At 39.3% G+C, this 21,508-nt stretch overlaps 1 protein-coding gene across 2 annotated transcripts in view; it reads left to right on the top strand.

Moving 5' to 3' along the window:
- Positions 1-455: 455 nt before the first annotated feature.
- dlgap4b (discs, large (Drosophila) homolog-associated protein 4b) overlaps positions 456-21,508 on the top strand; it is a 100,332-nt gene continuing 79,279 nt past the window's right edge. For both annotated transcript variants that reach the window (XM_034694398.1, XM_034694391.1), the window contains exon 1: positions 456-522. The gene's annotated coding sequence lies outside the window, so the exon portion shown is untranslated. The remainder of the gene's footprint in view (positions 523-21,508) is intronic.

Here is a 21,508-nt window from a genome sequence, read left to right on the forward strand (position 1 = left end):
TCTGGGTCTGATTGTATTTAAATAGACACAATCTCATAGAGCTACCTGTTGTTACAGAGCAAACTTTAATTGAATTATATGCAAAAGTCGTATTATGTAAGTGGAAAAATGTTCCTGCTGATTCATGATATTGCTTCCTGGAGTTTTACAGCCTCAGGAAGCATTTTCCTAATCTAATCTTCAGCTTTTAATTGAAATACTTTATCTCCCAAGATGTGCCTGTTTGCCTATCTCACAAATGCTAATTGATTTCACAATAAAAGACAAAGTTTCAAGACATTAAGCAGTTCTGAAGAGAATGACGCACATTAAGATTTTGCTATTGTTATGTTCATTTCACAAATTAGTCACAGCTGTACAGCACACACGTTTCTCATGTTAGATGTACATTGTGAGATTAATGTGTGCAAGTTTGTTCTGAATGTTAAAGCTGATGAGTCGTGTTTGTGTTACAGGATTTCTGCGTCACTGAACCTGCTCCTCTCCAACCGAGACAACAAACTCCTCACCCCCTCCGACAAGGTACAGTACATTTAGACCTATGTTTTCCTCCCACCCTCAGGATCATGAATTCGCTCTTTTTTTATGCCTTTATTAACTTTCTCCACCCGGTTGTGAGGGGGCTGGAGAGGCCGTGCTAATGAGACAGCGGCCTGCTTGATGTTGTTCCTTGATATCTTGAAGCAGTTGATCCTGCAGGAGAATCAGCTAATGGGCAGCAGAAAGACAGCACGCCTTGACCTTGTCTGGGTGGAACCTCAAGCCAGTTAGACTGAACACGGCTGTCAAAGTGAAAGAAAAAAAAGAGTCTGCAGCGGTGGGAGGCAGGAGTTGTCCTTTGTGCTGATAATAAGTATCTGAGGGTATTTTTTTTTTGTTTTCCAGGGCTAAAAGCTGATGGAAATATAAATGTCACTGTATCTGATGCTAAATAGTTTGAATGTATCATCAGGGAGTCTGCCATTGTTGTGTCATTTTAAGGATAGAAGGGCATGTTTTGTCACGCAGACGCATACACAACATTGCTTGGAGAGCAGTGATGGAACATGGCTGCCATGCAAGGCATCATGAGTGTCCTCTGTGGGCTTCCCTGAGGTACAACAGTGGGCTCTTTGATTTCACACTGGATTAATTTCACTCTGAGCTAAACCTCCCCTGATACCATCCATAGGAGCGAGCTCCTGCTCATGTTGAGGATTAGAAAAACCTTGCTAAAGAGCAAAGGCTTCACAGAGGTGACCAAAGACTCCTTTAGAATTTCTCTTCTTACAGAAGGGGAAAATCAAGTTATATGATGCAACTAATAGCATTATTTTTCAAAGTGTGTATGAGGAACAAGAAAGCAAGTTACATGGAGCTATGGCTGGGTACCTTGATGCTAAATTTCAAGTGACATCCAAAGTACCTTCTTGATTTTTCTGGTCAAGGAAACAGATCAATACCCTTTCTGCAGCGGTGGCAGTAGTGATTTTTTGCTCCGCTGAGCCGCTCAGCGTCCCTGCAAAACAGAGATCCATTCATCAGGCCTGACTAAAAACATCAAAAGGTGAAATGTCTGAAAGCCTAACTTTCTTTTTAACAATCTGGGGCAAAAATACAAATGCTAGACTTTTCTGATATCGATTGGATCGATACCATCTTATATAAAGGTGTACTGTAGAGGGGAATCATTCATGGACGAGCATCTGAGAGAATACCTCCCTAATGAAATGGTAAATCACCCTTTCACCCCCTTTACTTGATATCTATTGCATCGTTTAGATCAGTTATCAGGACAGCATTTACATGGACCTGCGTATTCAGTTTCATATCAGGTTGTTAAGTATCCTGTTTTTGTGTTTGTGCATGTAAAAACTATAACCCAGTTTCAGAAACTAGAATAAGTCCTCATCTTGGGTCTGAGAAACCTGGTTTTGCTACCTTGTGAACTCGAAAGAAAACAGCATACTGTCGCATGCATACCCCTCACCCTGGTTTCTGACAGCTGCCGACTACCTGTGCAGGCACAGCCCTATATATAAAGGAGATGAGGAAATATAACACAGAACTGTCCGTCATGTCTCAACTCTGAGCCCTAAGGGATACAATCTGCTCTGTATTTCCACAGACAGCCCAATTAGATAGATATAAACTAATGATATGATCGAGAGAATTGACTTGCAAATTATGGTTTCAGCCTCTCCCCTCATACATGACTGATTTAATATGTATCTGCATAAATAAGATAAATAAATAACAATCCAATTTAAGTATTTATTCAGTGAGGAAGATTAATTTTATTTTCAGTATGGGATGGTCCCGTGCTGAGGAGGAGAGTAAAGGTGCATTTCGACCAAAAGTTCCGGGATCTTTTAGCCCCCAGAACTACTTTACCCTGAACCAAAAGGTTCTGTGCCCCCCATTGTTGTCTGCATTTTGACCGCGGGGCCGAAGCCTCGGGTAGATTGTGCAAATCAGGCCAGTGACATATGGCGGAAATAAAAAGTAAATGCACTACACCACCAGACCAGTAGAGGGCATTAAAACAGAGACGACTACCATTCATCACAGATGACACCACAGAAGAAGAGGGGCCGGCAGGTATCACAACAGTTAGCCTGTTAGCATGAAGAGATTCAGCTCGCTGTTTTAGATGGTGCTATATTTCATCACAGATGGATTCACTGAATCCACACGTGAGAGGAGATAAGCGCGAGTAGCAAAGATGTTTCAACACGGCTTTAAAATAATTTTAAATCAAAAAGCCGAGGCAAGGGTTCGCCGGTGTTTTGGTTTAAACCAAGACCCTGTTAACTGCTGACTTTCAGCCGGATGCATCCCTCATAAACGTCTGTAGGCGATCATTATATACTTATCTGATGAGGATGTTGAATCTTAAAACACCCTCTGTGTTTCAACAACTGTGTAAACAACACAAACACCGTTACATTCAGCTGAAGTTCTCCAGTTTACAGTGTCACTTTTAAAACCATAACACCGGGAGGGACACATTCACACTGGGCTGAGACACCCCGTGTTTGCAAAAAAGTCTGTAATCACCATTAGATGTTCTTTATGGTCTAATGAAGATGTATGGGGCTTTGTGTTAATTTGCATCCTAAGCAGGAAAGTGAGATCTAATCATGAGTGATCACTGAAGACCAATGGTTGATGCAAGGAGTGAATGCTCGTATTAACAGCTTGTGTTTCGATCACTAAAAAACATGTTAATGCAAGGTTTGAACAGCCCTGGAGTGGCTTTGATTGTTGTTACTCTCTTCTCCCGTTGCTAGAAATGAGGTGGAGTAATACTTGAATGATGAATACATGATGACTTAAATAGGAGCTAATGTTTAGGTAATGATATACCAATGCTTGATAGAATGTAGTTATTATAAAGTGTTACCAAAAAAGTTTTCACAATGGGGATGTTGCGTTTAACTGAACAAACGTAACTAGTCCTAACTAGTCTGCACCAGAATTACTGGTCAGTTAAACGAATAAGTGTTATGTTTATTATTTTAGGCCTGAAATTACGGTTAGATGTTGCGTCCAAGCTGTAGCACGGCCCCTTGCCACTAGTCAAGGCTGTATCTCTGCCTTGTATTGCTCTACTACCTGGATGTAAACAAGCACAGATAACATGGCATCCTGTAGCTTGACAGTTTGGCAGTACTTTGAACTAGAAAATATAGTTAAGTTGTATTTTGGCTGTGTTAACTTCACTGTGGAGTTGCCAAATCAGCACAGGCATGTGGATGTTAACCTGCAAGGAGGACTGAAGGCTGATTGTGCTAGCTCTGCTGATGTTAGCCACACTCAACACAACAATTTGATGAGTTTTACCCAAGCGGCAACCTCTGGTCTAAAAATATGAGTCCAATGCGGAAGTGCTAAAAACTGCAGTTCGTCAAGGATCCGCTTGAGGCGGGCTCCGGAAGTACTGGAAACCACATACTCACCAATTAAAAGAAGACGATCTTTACAGCAGAAATAGACATGTTCCCAGCCTGGTACAAAACACAAGTGTAGTCTGGATAGCTCATTTCTCGATCGGCACACACTGTTGGGGTGAATTTTTTTCTAACATGGCAATTTCAAAGATATTGAGATTACAAGTCTTCCAATGAGAGGCACAGCTGACTTGATTGACAGGTGGGAACACTGTAGCTGTTGGCTAGGAGGCTCAAAGCCCGCCTCTTTACATCACAATCGCTCAACAGCAGCAATATGGCTCCCGCCGACGATTGGCCTCAAACAGCACTTCAGAAACAGATGGGTGACGTCACGGATACTACGTCCAAATTTTATACAGTCTATGGTTTTACCCACAGACTCTGTGGGTGTACACTGTGTTAAATAAGTTGTGCTCAGTTTTTACGGTTTTCTGAGTGTTTTCTTACCTTCACAGTCAACTGTTAATCTAGTAATCATTTCTGTTTAAACAAGTATGGCATGATTTGCTTCAGGAACATCCCCTCTTCCCACCCAACTGCTGCACTTCATTATCATTTGAGTTATCACTCCCCCTTTTGGCCTAATCAAACATGTTACAAAAAGTCTGTTCATAATGAAAACAAACTAGGATCATTATGAGAGTAACACCAGCATGTCTCTTATATCTGACTTGTGTCAAAGCTGCCAAGACTAACTGAACAAATACATTTTCTCTGAGTAATGCAACATAACACTCGTCTTTCATTTACATATTAGGACACTTAAAGTGCCTCCATGCACAGCCTTTAGCACTCTCAGAGGATTAGAACCACGCTTTACTGAATTGATTTTGCAGATAGTACTGCTTGATGCTGTGAAACATTGTTTTTATGTAAATGTACCGCAAATAAATAGCCAACAAACGCACCACCATACACCATATTTCACTTATTTTTTAATCTATAAAACGTATGTATTGTGTAATGTGTTTTCTGGTTTTAGATGGTGGTAGTGAATAATGGAGTTGCATTGACGACATCTTTATTCACTGTTTCATTTAAGTGTAGCTGCACATATGCATAAAATACTTCTTTTGAAATTCTAATGATTATTATCATGTGAACATAAATGCTTATTATGCTGTCTTATATAAAGTGTGTGTGTGTGTGTGTGTGTGTGTGTGTGTGTGTTTATCTGGTGTTGTTTGTGTAAAGCTCTTGACATGTTTGACAGAAAGTTCAGAGCCAAAGGTGTGTTTGTAGTAATGCAGAAAGAGGTACTTCACTTAAGTGCTTAAAATACAGTATTAGTGCTTTTAAACCAAGGTGAGGTTACTGTCAACATACATGGTTTATTATGTTGCTCTCCCTCAGAGAAACACTTCACCCTAGTTATGAATTCTGAGGGCATTCATGTCATCAACAAGGTGCTGTTATATTACATTTTGTTAATTTCCTCACAGCTTGAAAAGTATTCATCAGTAAATGTCAGACAGGCATGCTGTCCCAAAAGCTCTGATCTCATTGGCTCCATTCAGCCAACAATCAATTTGCTTTTCTCCCCTGAGAGTCTCTGTGCTGCATTTCATCCAGGGTGAATTGATGTTGTTTTGCCTTCACATATCAAGGGACAGTGATCTGTTTTATTTTCAGCACACAACAAAAGCAATAGGTTTGGATAGTTGATGACTTCAAGCCATATTGAATCATCCAAATTATTTTTTGTTACTTTCCATTTTTAGTATTAAAGTGAGGCCATCACTGTGTGTTTGATCTATGATATTAGAAAGCAACAAATATCCAATATGTCTGATTTGCAGTGCACAAGATTTATGAAAAAATCATTGGCTTAATTATTTCAGCACTGTTACATCATTTACATCCTGGGAACTGCTAGAACAGGGACAAGTAGCAAGAATTCTCGGTGGCACGATGTACCCTCATCTATCAAAAGAATCTATGCTCATACTGATAACACTGATTGTTTACCGATCAATCAGTACAGTGCCACTGTTTTTATTTTGTAGGCTAAGGCAGACTTTCAACTTTTTACTGTAATACATTTGAAGTTTCTCCACTTATTCCAGGCTGAAGTCAATGACACTTCAGTTTGTGACTGAGTAATGTCACAGCTGTATCCTGCAGGCCAGCACAGATACAGGATACTCTTCTCTCCCCATGTTAACACTTAAATTCATATGGAGACTTTTGGTATGCTCCAGTGGAGTTGCAGCATAAGGCCTCATGCAGGAAACTCTTAAAAAAACTTCTCTCTGGGCAGCTAAATCATCCATGGCCCAAAGAACAAAAGTGCTGACACGAGTTAGAGTGGAGTATATTAATTAGGAGATGTGAAGCTTCATTTGAAGTTTTAATTATTTGGCCATAACCTGGAACATTTAGTTGTTAGATACTGACAGGTTCTTGTACGAGTGTTCAGTTATTTATTTCATTGGACTCGACACAATATCCAGCACAAGCCTTGAAAATGCTTTGGTTGAGTTAATCCCTTTTAAGGCTAAAGATGTGCGCAGTCAGTCAACTTCATTATTCCATATTTTCACCCTTGCTAGTTGGCACCATACTTACTAGTTAGTTAAATATTTTTTGTAATTGTAGGCCTGAAATGTTGGTAATATGTTGTGTCTAAGCTATAGCCCCTCCACTAACCAGTATATAGCTATGGTGACAGGCATACTGTTGTAATGCTTCACTACCCATATCTGAACAAGCACAGATGACAGAAAGCATTTCGAAGCACGGCCTGGTTTGGCAGTACTTTGATATGGAAAATGGAGATAAAGTTGTATGCAGTAATAATGTAGTGCTAGCTTTGCTAATGTTAGCTGCACTTAGCAAACTAATTTGACTTTGTTAACCCACAGACTCTTGATCCTGTGTTTATCCGTGTTCATTTTTGACTGTTTTACTAAGTGTTTTCTTACCCGAATGGGGCATTCACACCAACCGCGAATAAAATCATAATAAATCATTCGAGCGAATGAATTGCATGTAAAGTCAATGTAGAGACGAGAGTAGTGGTCTGGTGGCGCGAATGAAGCAAATCCATTTGTGCGAATGATTCAGTAGAGTTGAAATATCTGAATTCCAGCGAATCCATCGTGCTACGATAGCCAATCAGCGTGCAGATCACCCGGTGACGTGTGGTGTGACATATGGAACAGCAGAGATTCACTCATCTAGAATATATGGCACACTTTGATTCTATCTCCGTGCAGCATCCGTAAACTTTGTGACACTACCTGTTTTTATGGGATCAGGAATAAACAGGAGCTCATTGTGAGGACAGAGAGTAAGCAGGGTTATGTGTTGAGTTGTGAAAAACTTTGTCACCTGAATCCAGCTGTGGGTTGTAGTAGGAAGTTAGCTCTGCCCTCCTTTAGCATACCCGGCTTCTCAATTCAATGTCCGCGAGCTCAACCTTGTTAAGAACAGACTGCTGTGGCGTGCAAACTCCCCCCTCCCTCCCATTCTGACATATTTGTTTAGAGAGAATAGCGCGACCGTTTGTATTTGGTGTGAACGGGACATTAGGCATTAGGTCAGTTAGTTACTATTTAAATTTACATTTTACCAACTAGTTTGGTTCGCTTCGGAACATCCCACATTTAAGATGTTTTCACACTGGCCTCTTCTTACAATTTCTGGACATTCAGGTCCTGATATTTTCAAGAACTTGCTGTTCCCACATGCACCTCACAGCAGAAGATTTTCTGTGTTGGATGTGTTTTCACAACTTGATGTACTCTGTGGGGTGTAAGTGAGGGTGGCTGGGTGGAGGAGAGGAGAAGTCTTCTCTAACAGTGACGTATGTAAAAGGAGGTTCCCACACCACAAATAAAAAATATCTAAAACATTATACAGGCAACTGAGACTAGCAGTGAAAAGTATTTCATTGTGAAGCTAAGCTAAGTTTGAATGATGGCCATTTTGTCTGGAGGCTAGCAGGAAAAAGTCCAGATAAAGTCAGGGTAAATATTTTGAGTCATCTGCATTCACACGCCCAGACAATGCAAGGAAACACAAGAACACAGTGCAGGTGGGAAAGGGGAAGCCTAGGACCTCATAGGGTATATAGAGGTATGCCTCCAAGTACACCCTCAACCTAGGAGGACACTTTCACTTCTGCCTAGGTTGATCAGACTAAAGTTTGACCATGTAAAATAAGCTGATGCAGTATTGTGTAATAACAAAATGTATTACTGTATTTGTACACAACATTATATAGACTTATTAATTTCATACCTCTGACATGCCACAACCTCTCCAGCTCCTCTCCCTCTCTCTCTCTCTGTTTGTATGTGTATGTGTGTGTGGCCAGTTTGTGCAGGCATTGCATTAACATGGTTTAATCCCCTGCATGGCTTATTGGATCCAAATCCCTACCAAAGCTTTAAAGCCCTTGCCTTTTCATTTCTGTCTTTTCTGTGCGTGCGTGTGCGTGTGTGCGTGTGCGTGTGTGCGTGCGCGTGCGTGCGTGCGTGCGTGGTGTGCGTGCGTGCGTAACCTTTCTCTCCATCAGTAGGTGATGCAAACAACTGTGCTACTGTATTGTACCTTCTGTTTATTTTTCTAATCAGCTTGTTTCACATGCTTTCACATTCATACTTAAACCAAATCTGCTGCTTTTTCATTGGGTAATTTAACATGTTGTCTGCAATCCCAAAAGGAGTTTTAAAATGTTTGTCCATTTATTTCTGTTTGATTCTGGTCATAAGTGGCAGAGTGATTTATTGCGCAAAGCCAAAAAGCTCTCTACTGACATCTTCCACGAAAGGTGGAACTCCAGGGACACCCAAACACACTTACATCTTAGATTGAGCCGGAAAAAGTAGTGAGTGTGTCTTTTATCTGGTTAGAATTTTAAGACAAAAATGCAGAAACTCATTTTACAATCTGTACATTTTGTATGAAACACATAGCTGTTTTATTTCCGAAGCAAATCGAAAACAGAACTTTTCCCTCAGCTCATAAAAGTGTGATTCAACAAGTACTCATGAGAAACAATATTAACATAAATAACAGTACTCATAGCCTCTCTTACTTAGTGTTCAATTGAAGGCACTTTGACTTTGAAGTGTTGCTTTACATCAAATTAAGCACTGTTGGTTGAAAACAGCCTTGTCAAAGCAGTGCTTTGAACTTTTGTTTTCTGGCCGCTATATTGTAATGAGCATGTTTGGGAAATGTCAAGCTGTCATGTCCACTTTAACAATGACTTAATATTCTGTTGGAGGCTGCTCCACATGAATTATACATCACATTTGTAATTATTTGGGGTAGTTGGGTATATTTCACCGTGCATATCAAACTGATAATGTAAGTTTAATCAGAATATTGTACACATCAGTATCTGGTGTGGTGCAATGATGAAAGGTTAACACATTTAAATACAGACCATGTTTAACATGCCTGTAGTGAGGTTTGGATTTGAAATGTGATTCATAGCACACCTTTTTTTTTTCCGAATGTCTGAATTCAATCAGTCATTTGTGTTGTTTTTCAAGCTAATGCATGATTTAATAATCAGAGAGATCACTGAAGTTTTGTCATGTAACTTTACGGGAAGAGGGAAGACTTCAAACCTGGATTTAGAAAGTCAGGGTGTTTTCTTGGAAAGTCAGCCTTCTCTGGCTACAATGCTGCTAATGCACTGTCATACTGATCAAATACATGCAGGAGTGTCCTGATGGCCTGAGGCGTCTTAGATAACTGCCAGTGTATTCTCATCCATCCACAGATATGTTGCTATCATCATCTTCCTCCCCTTCAAATGTATTATATACTGTCAAACATATGCAATACATATACCTGAAAACACATTTTAGTACTATTTGAATTGGCTGTCTGCAAGATTGCCATTTTAAACATCAGTATCGGTATCGGTAATCAGTATTGATATCAGCATCAGTATCCTGATTTCACAATCAGTGCATCACTACTCCAATGGCTTCCTCCATGAAGGATGTAGTAAAAATAGAAGACATTTAACACCGCCAAGAACTATTTTCTACTCCTTCTCTACTACGCTGGCCGATGAACAGAGAAAATTAAAAATTAACTCTGCTCTGTTCCTCTGTCTTTTCTATTATAAGGTCACATTTGGAAAGTGTTTCTCAGCCAAAATGATACGGGGCTAAATGTGTCTATTATTAACATGTGAATTCTATTTTAATAACCTCCCCCAATTACTGCTCCTCTTCAATATCCAGTTATCACACCGTGTAACTTAATTAATGTGACTGAGATGGATGCTTTAATTTTCATACATGATCTCATTCCAGATAATATTTGAAGAGAGAAAGTATATTGAAACATTGACTGTAGCAGAGAGGTAATTGAGGAAATGCCCTGTGAAATATCTAGTTCCTCTATTGTATTATCCTGGATTATACTTAAATGCAGAAATAATTGAATTGAATGAAAGATTTGTGTACATGTGTGTTTTGCATGCTTGTGTACACCCCAGGTACTACATATTCCAATTCATAAGCACCTCTTACAGTGACAATTCCAAAGGCCTCAATTATTTCACTCTTATGTGAAGGTCATTCTTCCACTCCCAGTAACTTATTTATAAGCTCAGCCTGATCTGCCACAGTTGGTGACTTTATGAATGTTCCCACAACACAGATGGTCTACCTGTTATTTTTATGACATCATGGGAGAGAAGATATATTTCACATTCAAATTTATGCTATTATCCGTTAAACCCTTAAAGGTGACCACGGTGCTGCTTGTGAATTCTGCATCAGAGGCACTTCCTCACATGAAGTTGAAGGTACTGCTGGTGTTTCCTCACCAACGTGTTGCTGTTTTTGTCTTGACACCCGACTCAATCGTCATACATTATTCAACAAGGAGCCGTGTGTTGTTTGCTGCTCGTAATGACAGCAAGTTGTAAAGGAAAGGGCTATGACTTAACATCAGAGAAGAAGAGACAGTAGAAACTATGTCCAGTCATTTTTCCAGACTGCTTCCTGCTGTGAGTCCCTCCTTATGATGTCTCACCCCTGTAAACACTTCTCCCCCTTTCTTTAAAGAGATAAACACTGACCCCTGTCTTTCTCCTCTTTATATCTACTGACTGCTCTGTATTTTTCCCTCCAATCTGTAGAGCCATCTGGTCCCCTGTCCTCGTGTCTGACTGCAGTATCTTTGCTCTCTGAATCCATTTGACAAGATTAATAGAGTGAACCTCAGACAGATATAAGCTGCTCATTTGATAGGGATCATCAGGGAGGAGATAAGTTCAATGCTGGGCATGAGCAGATGAACCCCCCCCCCCCCCCCCCCCCCCCACACACACTCACACACACACACACCCACACAACACACACAACAACACACCACACAACACACACTCTTTAGCTCACCTGGCCAATTGAAGGGATTCTGGCTAAAAACATGATTCCAGATTTGACCTATTTAATATTAAAGATTGCTCTGAGAGGAAAAATGCCAAATCACTCTGATGTGACGTTGGATTGAATTCCCCCTAGCTGACAGGATAAATGTCACTGACGTCTATAAACATGCTGCCAGGTGGAATCCTGCAGATGAAGCAAACAGATCCTAACTGTGTTCAACATGAGGTCTGATTAGTTAATTACTTTGTGTGACTAACACGGTCATCACCTACAGCTTCAAAGAATCCAAGATTTCAAGGTAAGGACTGTTTTAGTTAAGCTTTTGGGAAGAATGAGCAGAACAGCTGTACAGGAGCTTTGAGCATGTTAGAATAGCTTATCGATTAACCTGAATAAATTAATGTAGACTCACATTGTTTGATATTGATCTGGAAACTTTATCCAAAAAAGAGAAGAGGCTTAGTGAAGCTGCAGCTTCTAAAGATTGAAAGATGAAAACAATAGGTTTAAAAACTGAAGTTCATCAATAGCCACTTGAGGCTAGCAAAGAATACCCATACTGCTCCATGTTAAAATGACCAATTTGCAGTATATTAAAACATGTAGAGATGTGTAAAGAAAAGGGTTTGGTTTCTAGAAGCCCATTCAGGATAACTGGAAAGGGGGAAATTGTTATGCATAATGAAGGGCAGACTCGGTCACTAAAGTTAACCTCAACAATGGCCACGGTTAAATGATGTTTTTTAAATCTAAATTAATTATTCAGAATTAAATAATTCAGATTAAAGTATTCTCCTTCGTGTTTACATGGAAATAGTAATTCCAAATTCCACTTAAGGTCTGGGGGTTGGTAAGGGTTCTGATTGGACAGGGGCGGGCGTGACGTATTTACATCTACCGGAAGAAAACAGACTCCAGTTCCTGCTTCTTTTATTTTCGGTTACAACATGGAAGTCTACATAGTAAGGACAATTTTCCTCCCTCGATTAACTTGGACGCTACAGCTTTAAAAAGGTCCACATTTTTATGCTTCCGTCCCTCAAATCTTTTCATGATATCCATTTCTTCTAAGGATCGTATTAAATAAATAGTCTCGGTTCGAGTCCAACGCTTCCTTTGGGCGGCCATCCTGGAATATGTGCCCGCCAGCGTGGAATATGTGTGTCATCGCGATAGGACAAGGGAACGAGCATGTGCAGAACTACCAAAATTAATTTAAAGCAGAATGAACATATACATGATCGAGGAATTTTTCAATTCGGATTTAAAATCAGAATAAACCAGACACTTACTTCGGATTTAAGTTTAATTCGGAATGGTAATTTTCATTCGGAATTAGGTGTTTACATGGTCATTTGAATCTTTTAAAGAGGATTTAATTTTTGGTGGTTATGGTTACTTAATAACAGACCCTCAAGTAGTCTTTTCCACACACCAATGGGTGACATCACAGAGACTATGTCAAGAACAAGTGAGATAACATTGACAGTGAACCTAAAAGGCTTAAATATGAACGAGAAGGAAATAGGAAGTTATTTGACAAGATTTTTTTCTTAATCTTCAAAGATTAACTGTTTGCTTGCTAGTGCTATCTGAAGTCAGTGCTATCTGTGCAGCACATTAAGCCTCATTATGAATGCCTCAGATAGACTGACATGTAATGTTGCTGTATCCCTTGGTGAGTTCTCAGTAGAACCACAGTGAATGTTTCCCTCCAAAAGTACTCATACTCCAATGTAGATGTAGCAAAATTCCACCATAGCCAGTCATATCGTCAGTCTGCATTTCAGCTGCTGGGCAAGGTTCATAAATGATGAAATGGAACAATGTAAACTCAATCTAATTGATTCAATCTAGTGCAACATAAAATGAATGAGTACCAACGTGATTCATGTTTGAGCGAAAGCTAATTAACTGTAATGACTTATGTACAATGTTTTGAAAAATGAATTAATCTATTTGTTGAAGTAAGTACAATGTTGGAATTTACAGTGATAGAAATAAAGCCTGATGAAATGTGTCTAGTCAACTCGGACTTAAATATACTTAATTTTTATGTAACCTGTGAATAGAGTAATGTTCTAACTGAACTACAAGTATTTGACAGCAGCTTTGTCCTTCCTCGTATACTATCTGTTCCTCAACAGCTTTAAATAATCTGAATAAGCTTCACTCAGTAGCAGGCGTTTAGCAATATGACTGCCTGTTTGAGCAGAACTTGGCCCTTTTTTCTGTCACTAACAATTCCCAGTGTTAACAGTCATACTAATATAGCTATTTAGGCAGTTGTTTTGATGTTCAGCAACTGCATTATTATTTCAACCTGACCTGAGGTTGACTCTCATATAAAAAAAAACTGCTTCACAGTTCCAACACATTACTTGTGTGAATGTGTAATTTGCTTGTCACAGGTTGTACAAGTTCAGGCCGGCTTTCTTTTTTAGCTTGTTGCTGCCATTACCATTTTCCTTGTTTTTCAGTGTGTGTTCAGTGTGTGGTGTGTGGTGTGTGTTGTGTGTGTGTGTGTGGTGTGTGTGTGGTGTGTGTGAGTGGTGTGTGTGGGTGTGTGTGGTGTGTGTGTTGTGTGTGTGTGTGTGGGTGAGTGTTTGTGTGTGTGTGGTGGGTGTGTGTGGTGTGTTTGGGTGTGTGTGTTTGTGTGTTTACCTACCAATTATAGTTTCTCCCCTTTCAGACACACTCTGCTCTTTATTTTCTCCCACACATCTCTTAACCTTCTCTAACCCCCCACCTGCATTTTCTTTTTCCAACAAACCAATTTATCTTTGGTGCTAATTAATGAGGCTGGCCCCAATTAAGGCAGTAAGTGGACCATATGGAAAAACCAAACTGAGACACATCAGAGACCCACTTTCCTTGTTATCTTTTTGTGAAGGCAAATTAAAACAGGAAAGCTTTGTTTTGACTGTGATTTGTACAGAAGTTACTTACTATGGTAAAATGACTGTAGTAAAATGGTCAAAGGAAAAGAAAACTATCACTGGATGTGTATAGGAAACCTCTCCTGTTATAGAGACAGAATAGAATTCATGTTTCTATCAAAAGAAATGAAACACACCAGTTACTGTATGAAAAAAAAAAGATTTCAATCAACTAGCTGCCTACACAATTGACAAGACAACAGTATAGTAGTATAACTAACAAAGGCATTGTGGCATCAATGAAATGCTGCAATGACTTACTGATAGATTACCCTTTTATTACAGACATCTTGCATTGTCAACAGTGCTATGCCAGTCCTTGGGCAAAACAATGACATGAAGATATTCTAAAGGTATTTTTAATTTTCAAGTTTGCTTGAAAACCTCAAATTATTCACAACATATCTATTTTTTGCCCCCATGACTGTAAACTCTTGCAAGACCTGTGAGAGAGCTAGTTGGTTAGCATCTCAAGCTACCTAACCCTTTGTCCCACCAGCTGTTTTCCTGCATATAAAACTACAAGATTGCCGCCCTCTGCAAATGTTGTACCATATTGGCCATTGTTGGTGTCTGACAGATTTGTGGAACATTGTTTTCCAAAGAAAAGTGTTAGTGTGTAAGAGTTAAGGTGATGTGGTGGCGGCCCCATCCACATGTATGTTGGTATAAAAAAAATAATAATAATTGTCTGCATTTTGACCTTACGTTCCAACGTGCAAACAGCGTTTTAAGTCACTGGAAACAAGGTTTTGGAAACGGTCTTCAAAGTTGGACATTTTTAAGAACTGTGCTTTGGGGTTTTTTTGGGAACAAGGAGAAAAAATTCTGTTGTGTCTCCAACAAGCAGCAACCTCTGCTGTATTTTCCATTGCTGAACAAATAGGAACTACCTCTTCAGTTGTGAAACTTCTTTAACATGATTGTGTCACCAGTATTTCCTTGTTAATGGTTGTTCCATGACAGGATAGAAGTAAATGATGTCTCGCTTTAAGCATTCAGCCTACTGTATATCCCACCAGTTCATAAACATGAGCAGTATTAATGTTGTTGGGCTGGTAAAAGAGAAGGATGATGAAAAAGACAATTATGGCCTGAAGGCTGTGGAGGCTTTTTCTTGGTATTTCCACTTCATGAATATGTTAATGTCCTGAAGGTCCAGCTGCCTACCATGCATGACATACCCTGATGCACTGAGCTGTGTTGCCACTTTCTTTTGAATTACAACATCACTTTAGACGAGGACGTGGATGATAAGAAAGAAATGAATCATTAATGTGATATTCAACAAGAGACCTGGATTTGTGGATATCAGTCCACATTCTTTTCATGCTCCTGCACCTAACCTTAGCTTGGTCTGTATCCTGATAAAGCTTTGCAGCTCTGCTTGACATCAGTTTCCTGGAAAACTAACAGCAAGCTGCTCACCTCCACAGCCCTTCAGGGAGGCAGGTTTTTACAGGCTTTTATTCTTTTTTACGAGGAGACAGGGACTGTGCAGCCAACAGGCTTTGTTCTGTGTGGTAATTGAGAGGTGGAGAATATAGTACACTATATTAATGCTGCTGTCCAGAAGAGTAGAATGAAGTGACATCGCAGTGATTAGCTTTGTAAAGTGACAGCCTCCAGAGTTAGCAGGTGTAGCGCTCATTAGCACTCCCAGGAGACAGAGACATTAAGATTTGGCAGTTACACGTCCGATGTTAGGTAAGAAGCCTGAAGGTTGGAGAAGGTCATATGGAAGTGGGCTCATATCGTCACTGGAAGGTTTTGTAATATGTACTTATGAACTTTGCACAGCACTTAATGTATGCTATAAATGTCAAAAAAATAATCAATCCATTTATATATTTTTAGATCTTTAAAAAGTATCTCATACAAGAAAAAAAGAGTAGCTCTACAGACCACTTCTTTTCTTTTTTAATTAGATAGATAAAAACAGGAATTGTTTGGTTGAGTGTGGCTAGCAGTAGCAGAGGTAGCACCCCAAACCTTCAGTCCTCCCTGCAGGATAACGTCAACATGCCTGTGCTGGTTACCTGTGCCCCGGTTTAGTGTTTATATGCCAGTTTAACCAAAGGCTCCATATAATTTTACCTCCAGTTTCTAGATCAAAATACTGAGAAACGGGGCTGTGCAACTAGATACAACCAGTGGTGGACAAAGTACACAGCTTCATTACTTAAGTCAAAGTATAGATACTCCAGGTCAAATATTACTCCAATACAAGTGAAAGTTGCTCTGTCAAATTATTACTTGAGTTAAATATTTCAGTATTCAAAGTACTTCTTAAAAAATCTCAAAACTTCGTATTTTCACAATACATTAATGCAGTCAAGAATACACGGGAGTACATTCTGTTACATTATGTTTATCTAGAAACCATTACTTGAAATCTCTAAAAACTATACCATGGAATAAAACAGCAACTGAGTTACTCCAAGCACAGACAACTTAGTTTGAAATGTTCATCTGGAATGAAAGAAATGTGAAGTAGCTCGACACGCTTTCTCAGGTTGGACAGTGAATGTTTGTATGTTTGAGCAGAGTGAGAAACAGGGAGAACAATTCAAACGATACATATCATTCTTCATTTAAAAAATCCTCTAACACGGGCTGAAGATATGGACATGGGTGCTCAGGTGGAGAATTGTAGCCATCATTACCACCTCTAAATGAACTTCCTGATCTGAGTGAAATTTGCTCTGTGTTTGCTCCACGTTTAACCATGGAGACACACGATATACAGGTACGACTAAACCACTGAGACAAACAGAACTACACAAACACATTTTAGGGATCAGATTTCAGAAAAGAGAATGACATTCATGAGCTGACTTCAAAACAAAAGTAGTGAGTAACTAGAGCACTGATAGAAATGTAGTGGAGTAAAAAGTACAATAATTGTCTTCTGAATGTAGTGAAGTAAAAGTAATAAGTTCCCCAAAAAATAATACTCAAGTACAGATACTCAAAAAATGTACTTACGTACAGTACTCAAGTAAATTTATTCTGTTACTGTCCATCACTGGATACCACCCATCATCTATGCCTCTTTACACCCAGGAAGTAGAGCATTATAACAGCATGGCAGTGGCCATCACTGGAGCTACAGCGCAAGCTGGTGGGTGTCTGCACTGCAGCTTAGAAACAACATGACAACATCTGTACTGATAATATAGGCACAAGCGGACACCAGGAGTAATAGATGACCAAAGATGCCCACTAAACATTATTTTTTTCATGTATATTTTAAAGAAGTAATTTAGTCTAAAGTAAAAATCAATTTTACTTGCATTTTATTTTCATTTCAGGAGCTAAAATAAGCTAATTAACTCATTAATGTTGAAGTCCTTATTTTTTCTAAAGGTTTAAAGTGTTTAATGATATAACGTGTTATTATTCTTGCAATTGCATCCCCACATGTGTCAGACAATTGTTTCTCATTACTGAACATGACGTGTAAATAGTCTCCATATGCACCAGTTAGTGTTTTTTCTAATACAACAGTATGTTCATATTCTCACAAGTCTTTTGCATGTATTTTCCTGCCATTCCTCCTCTATTGACTGATACTACAGATGCTTCTTGTTTGTGAAAACGGCTATATCCTGCAGTATTTGAAGATGCCATGCAAAATTAATCTTTGGGATTTAAGGGTCTTCATAAGTATTCAGAAGACATATAGCTCTCAAATCTGTTTTGCAAATGCTAGCTTTGACATTGTAAATATTTAACTGCTGCAACGCAATTACTATTTTTTTTAAATGAAGGACGATTGTTTTTATTCCATTGATTTTTGTTCCATCCAAGCTGTGCACATCATTTCTGCCAGCCTGTACTTTATTACACCAAATCAAAGTGGTGGAACTCTCCTGCAGGCATAATCAATGAGTACATTTTGCCATTGTGTTTGGAAGTGTAGTCCTGTGTATACTTTGAGGCTAACAATTAAATGATAAATTGACCCCTGGGAAAGGGAGGGGATAGATGAGATTAAGGCCACGTCAGCTGGACACAACTCGAGCATTAGCATAATCAACGCGTCACTGCAGGATGTCTGCACGTCAAACCGTGTGCAAAGCTTTATTAAAACTGTTCAGCATATCCTTCTGGGAGATTCTGCATGTGTTTCTCAGTCAGGGAAAACATACAAATCATGTTGTCAGCAGTGGCAAAAGTCATTATTACAGTCACACATGTTTCTCTTTTAAGCCAACTGACATCTCACCATTTGTCTGATTTTCATTTTTGTATTTCCTTTTATTTTTCCTTTGTTTTTTTAAGTTGTCCTTCTCCTTCTCCTTCTCCTTCTCTGTAAGTCTGTCCTCCATCTTTAATTAACCACAATTGCATCATTACATACCACCCTCTCAGTGAGCTACAGAAATCGTGGAGACCTTTCAACATGGCATGTGGGAGCCCTTCCTGAACTGTGACGTGTGACAGTGTCTGGCTTAGGATTTAAACCACCTGCTGTCTGCTCCAAATCTAGAATAGATGGTCAGATGGTCAGATGGATGGATTGTTAATGACGTGGTGAATGATGGGGGTTGTTAATGTGTGTTTGGCATATTTTTTTTTCTAAGTTTGTTTTTTCTGTTTATTTTTTTCTCTGTCACTAAGCCAGAGTTCACCATGACCTCTCATAGTTTGTTGCAATGGAGAACGAGAGGAGCACATCTGGTATGTGTGTGTGTGTGTGTGTGTGTGTGTGTGTGTGTGTGTGTGTGTGTGGTGTGTGTGTGTGTGTGGTGCGTGCGTGGTGGTGTTGTGTGTGGTGTGTGTGTGTGTGTGTGTGTGTGTGTCGGCTGGCATCTCTATGTGTCTGGATTGTGTGTAAGTTGAGCATCCCATCTGGCCACGTAGAAAGACAGAAGTGGAGCCTGGAGCTTGCAGTTGAAGGGGCTGTCGCACTCTTCTGAGAAGAAGCCCACATCTGCTTCTCTTTCTCACATGAGCAGGAGGGTAAATAACAACACAGATGCAAATTTAAAAATAAAAATTGGGCGACGCCTGCTACAGATAACCTAAAGCCTTGTTTTTTTAAACGAACCCTCTTACTGTTGATTATCATGCAGTGCACTTATATAGCTGTTATAGCTTTTGACGTATACATCTTATGCTGCCGAGTGCATCATATAGGCCTTAGGCAGGTGTCCAACCCTGTGGAAAGAGGAGCAAAAATAGCATTTGCACACAAACATGCAAACTTTCACTTGCATAGCCACACACAAATCAATGTTCTTTCTCCTCTTGTCATCTTAGTCTGTGATAAAACACCAATCTTTTACCTAAGTATTTAGGTCTCTAGGTTTATATCCACAACTATTTCAACATCAGGGAAAGTGTTTCCAAGGCTGTAATTTTATATACGTTTTAATTCTATGATCAGGGTTAAATTGTTCCATTCATGTTTATGTCACAACAATCTCATTCTATGAATTATTTTATTTGAAACAGTTGACCATTTCTTGAACCCTGTCACTGAACAGAGATAGTCCAGTCATAGCTTAGCACCTGTATGCAATCAAATGTATAGGCTTAATAAGTGGTTCAATACTGTAACTTGCCCCTATGTCTATCTGCTCTAATGTAATGATTAGTGCGTCCGGTTAGCTAGCTTGCTACAGCAATAACCTGGTCAACTTAGCCCTCGTGGGCTGGCTTTATTTGTGCAGCTACACTTTGATGCTTCATTCATCTAAAACAGTGGTGTCCAAACTTTTTTCAAAGAGGGCCACATTTGATGTTGTCAGAATACCTCAGGTATTTTCATGTTGTTTTTAAGACTTTTCTGACCAGGAGACAACATTTTTAACAAAATAATTATTTTCCTGCGTTCTGAACTATTTCTATGCATCAAATTTTGCCTTTTCTGCACGATTTCATAATTTTGATCTTGTCTTGTGTCCACTTTTGTGTCTTCTGAACTTTTAATGTTCATCAAGAACATTTTAACATCATGATAAAAACATTAATTTGAAAACCTGTCAACTTTAAGAGTTCTTGTTTTTGTTCTTTATTGCCATCTTGCAGAATTCCCAGCGTTTTGGCTTTTAGTAGTCCATATGAAGCTTTTTGAGACGTTTATGGATTGACTTTAGTATTGTTTGTGCGCTTGAAAGAAACTGCAAATGTACAGATGATTCAGAATGTGATTAATATCTGTGCTATAAATAACACATTTTAAGATGGAGGCTTGGGGCCATCAAAAATGGACCTTGGGCCGCGATTGGCCCCCAGGCCGTACTTCGGACACGCCTAATCTAAAACATGTACAGTGTAAAATCCAACACTTTGGGTCCTGGATGCTTATGTGATAGATCATGGGTGTCAAACTCATTTCAGTTCAGAGGCCACATACAGCCCAATTTCATCTCAAGTGGGCTGGACCAATAAAACCATAGCATAATAACCTATAGAGAAGGACAACTCAAAAATGTTCTCTTTGTTTTAGTGCAAAAAAGTACATGTATATTCTGAAAATGTTCACATTACATGAACTATCGTTTTTAGAAAAACAGCTGTTGTATTTTTCGCCTTGATGAGTCTCATAGTGGGACCTATGACGTACGCACATGTATGGTAAGCATGTGCACGATATGTGGCTCCTTTTTTCGAAAAGGTGGATCCACCGCTTCTGCTATTAAAAGTTAACATACAGGAAACTTTAGTGTTGATTGGATCTTGAAGTACTCTAAAAAGTCGATGAATTTCCACTGGATTATGCAAACTGCAAATATTCTCCCGGTGCGCTCCATCACACTATGATTGTATGAGACCCCCAGAGAACAAAATTGAAATAGCAGCTACTTTTATTGAAAAATTATAGCTAATGTCTCTTGGGACAGTTTTGGCCCGTGGGACGTATATTTGACACCCCTGTGATAGATTGTGGGCAAAGGTTAAGCTAACAACTGACTTTTTGACCTAGCTAATTCTATACTCAAGGAGCCTCAACAAAACTTGCCATTTGAGATACATTAGTTAGTCTTCATCCTCAGAGCCTTCTCTCATGTTGTGTTCAAAATAAAACATGTTTGGAACCAGGAGTCATTAAGCATGAACATCTGCCTGTTCAAGTATGCAACCTAATTGGCTAAAAAATGTCCAGTAAGTTTATAAAGAAGGGTTTGCTCCATATTTTCCTTTGCATGCCATGAACAAAGCTAACTAGCTTGATGTTTTATAGGCTACAACAAGTATTTCTACATTTCAAGGCCTTACTTGGATCAGGGGGTCAATTTTAGTACACACAGCC

The sequence above is a fragment of the Notolabrus celidotus genome, chromosome 1 (assembly GCF_009762535.1).
Source record: "Notolabrus celidotus isolate fNotCel1 chromosome 1, fNotCel1.pri, whole genome shotgun sequence".
Classification (NCBI taxonomy): Eukaryota; Metazoa; Chordata; class Actinopteri; order Labriformes; family Labridae; genus Notolabrus; species Notolabrus celidotus.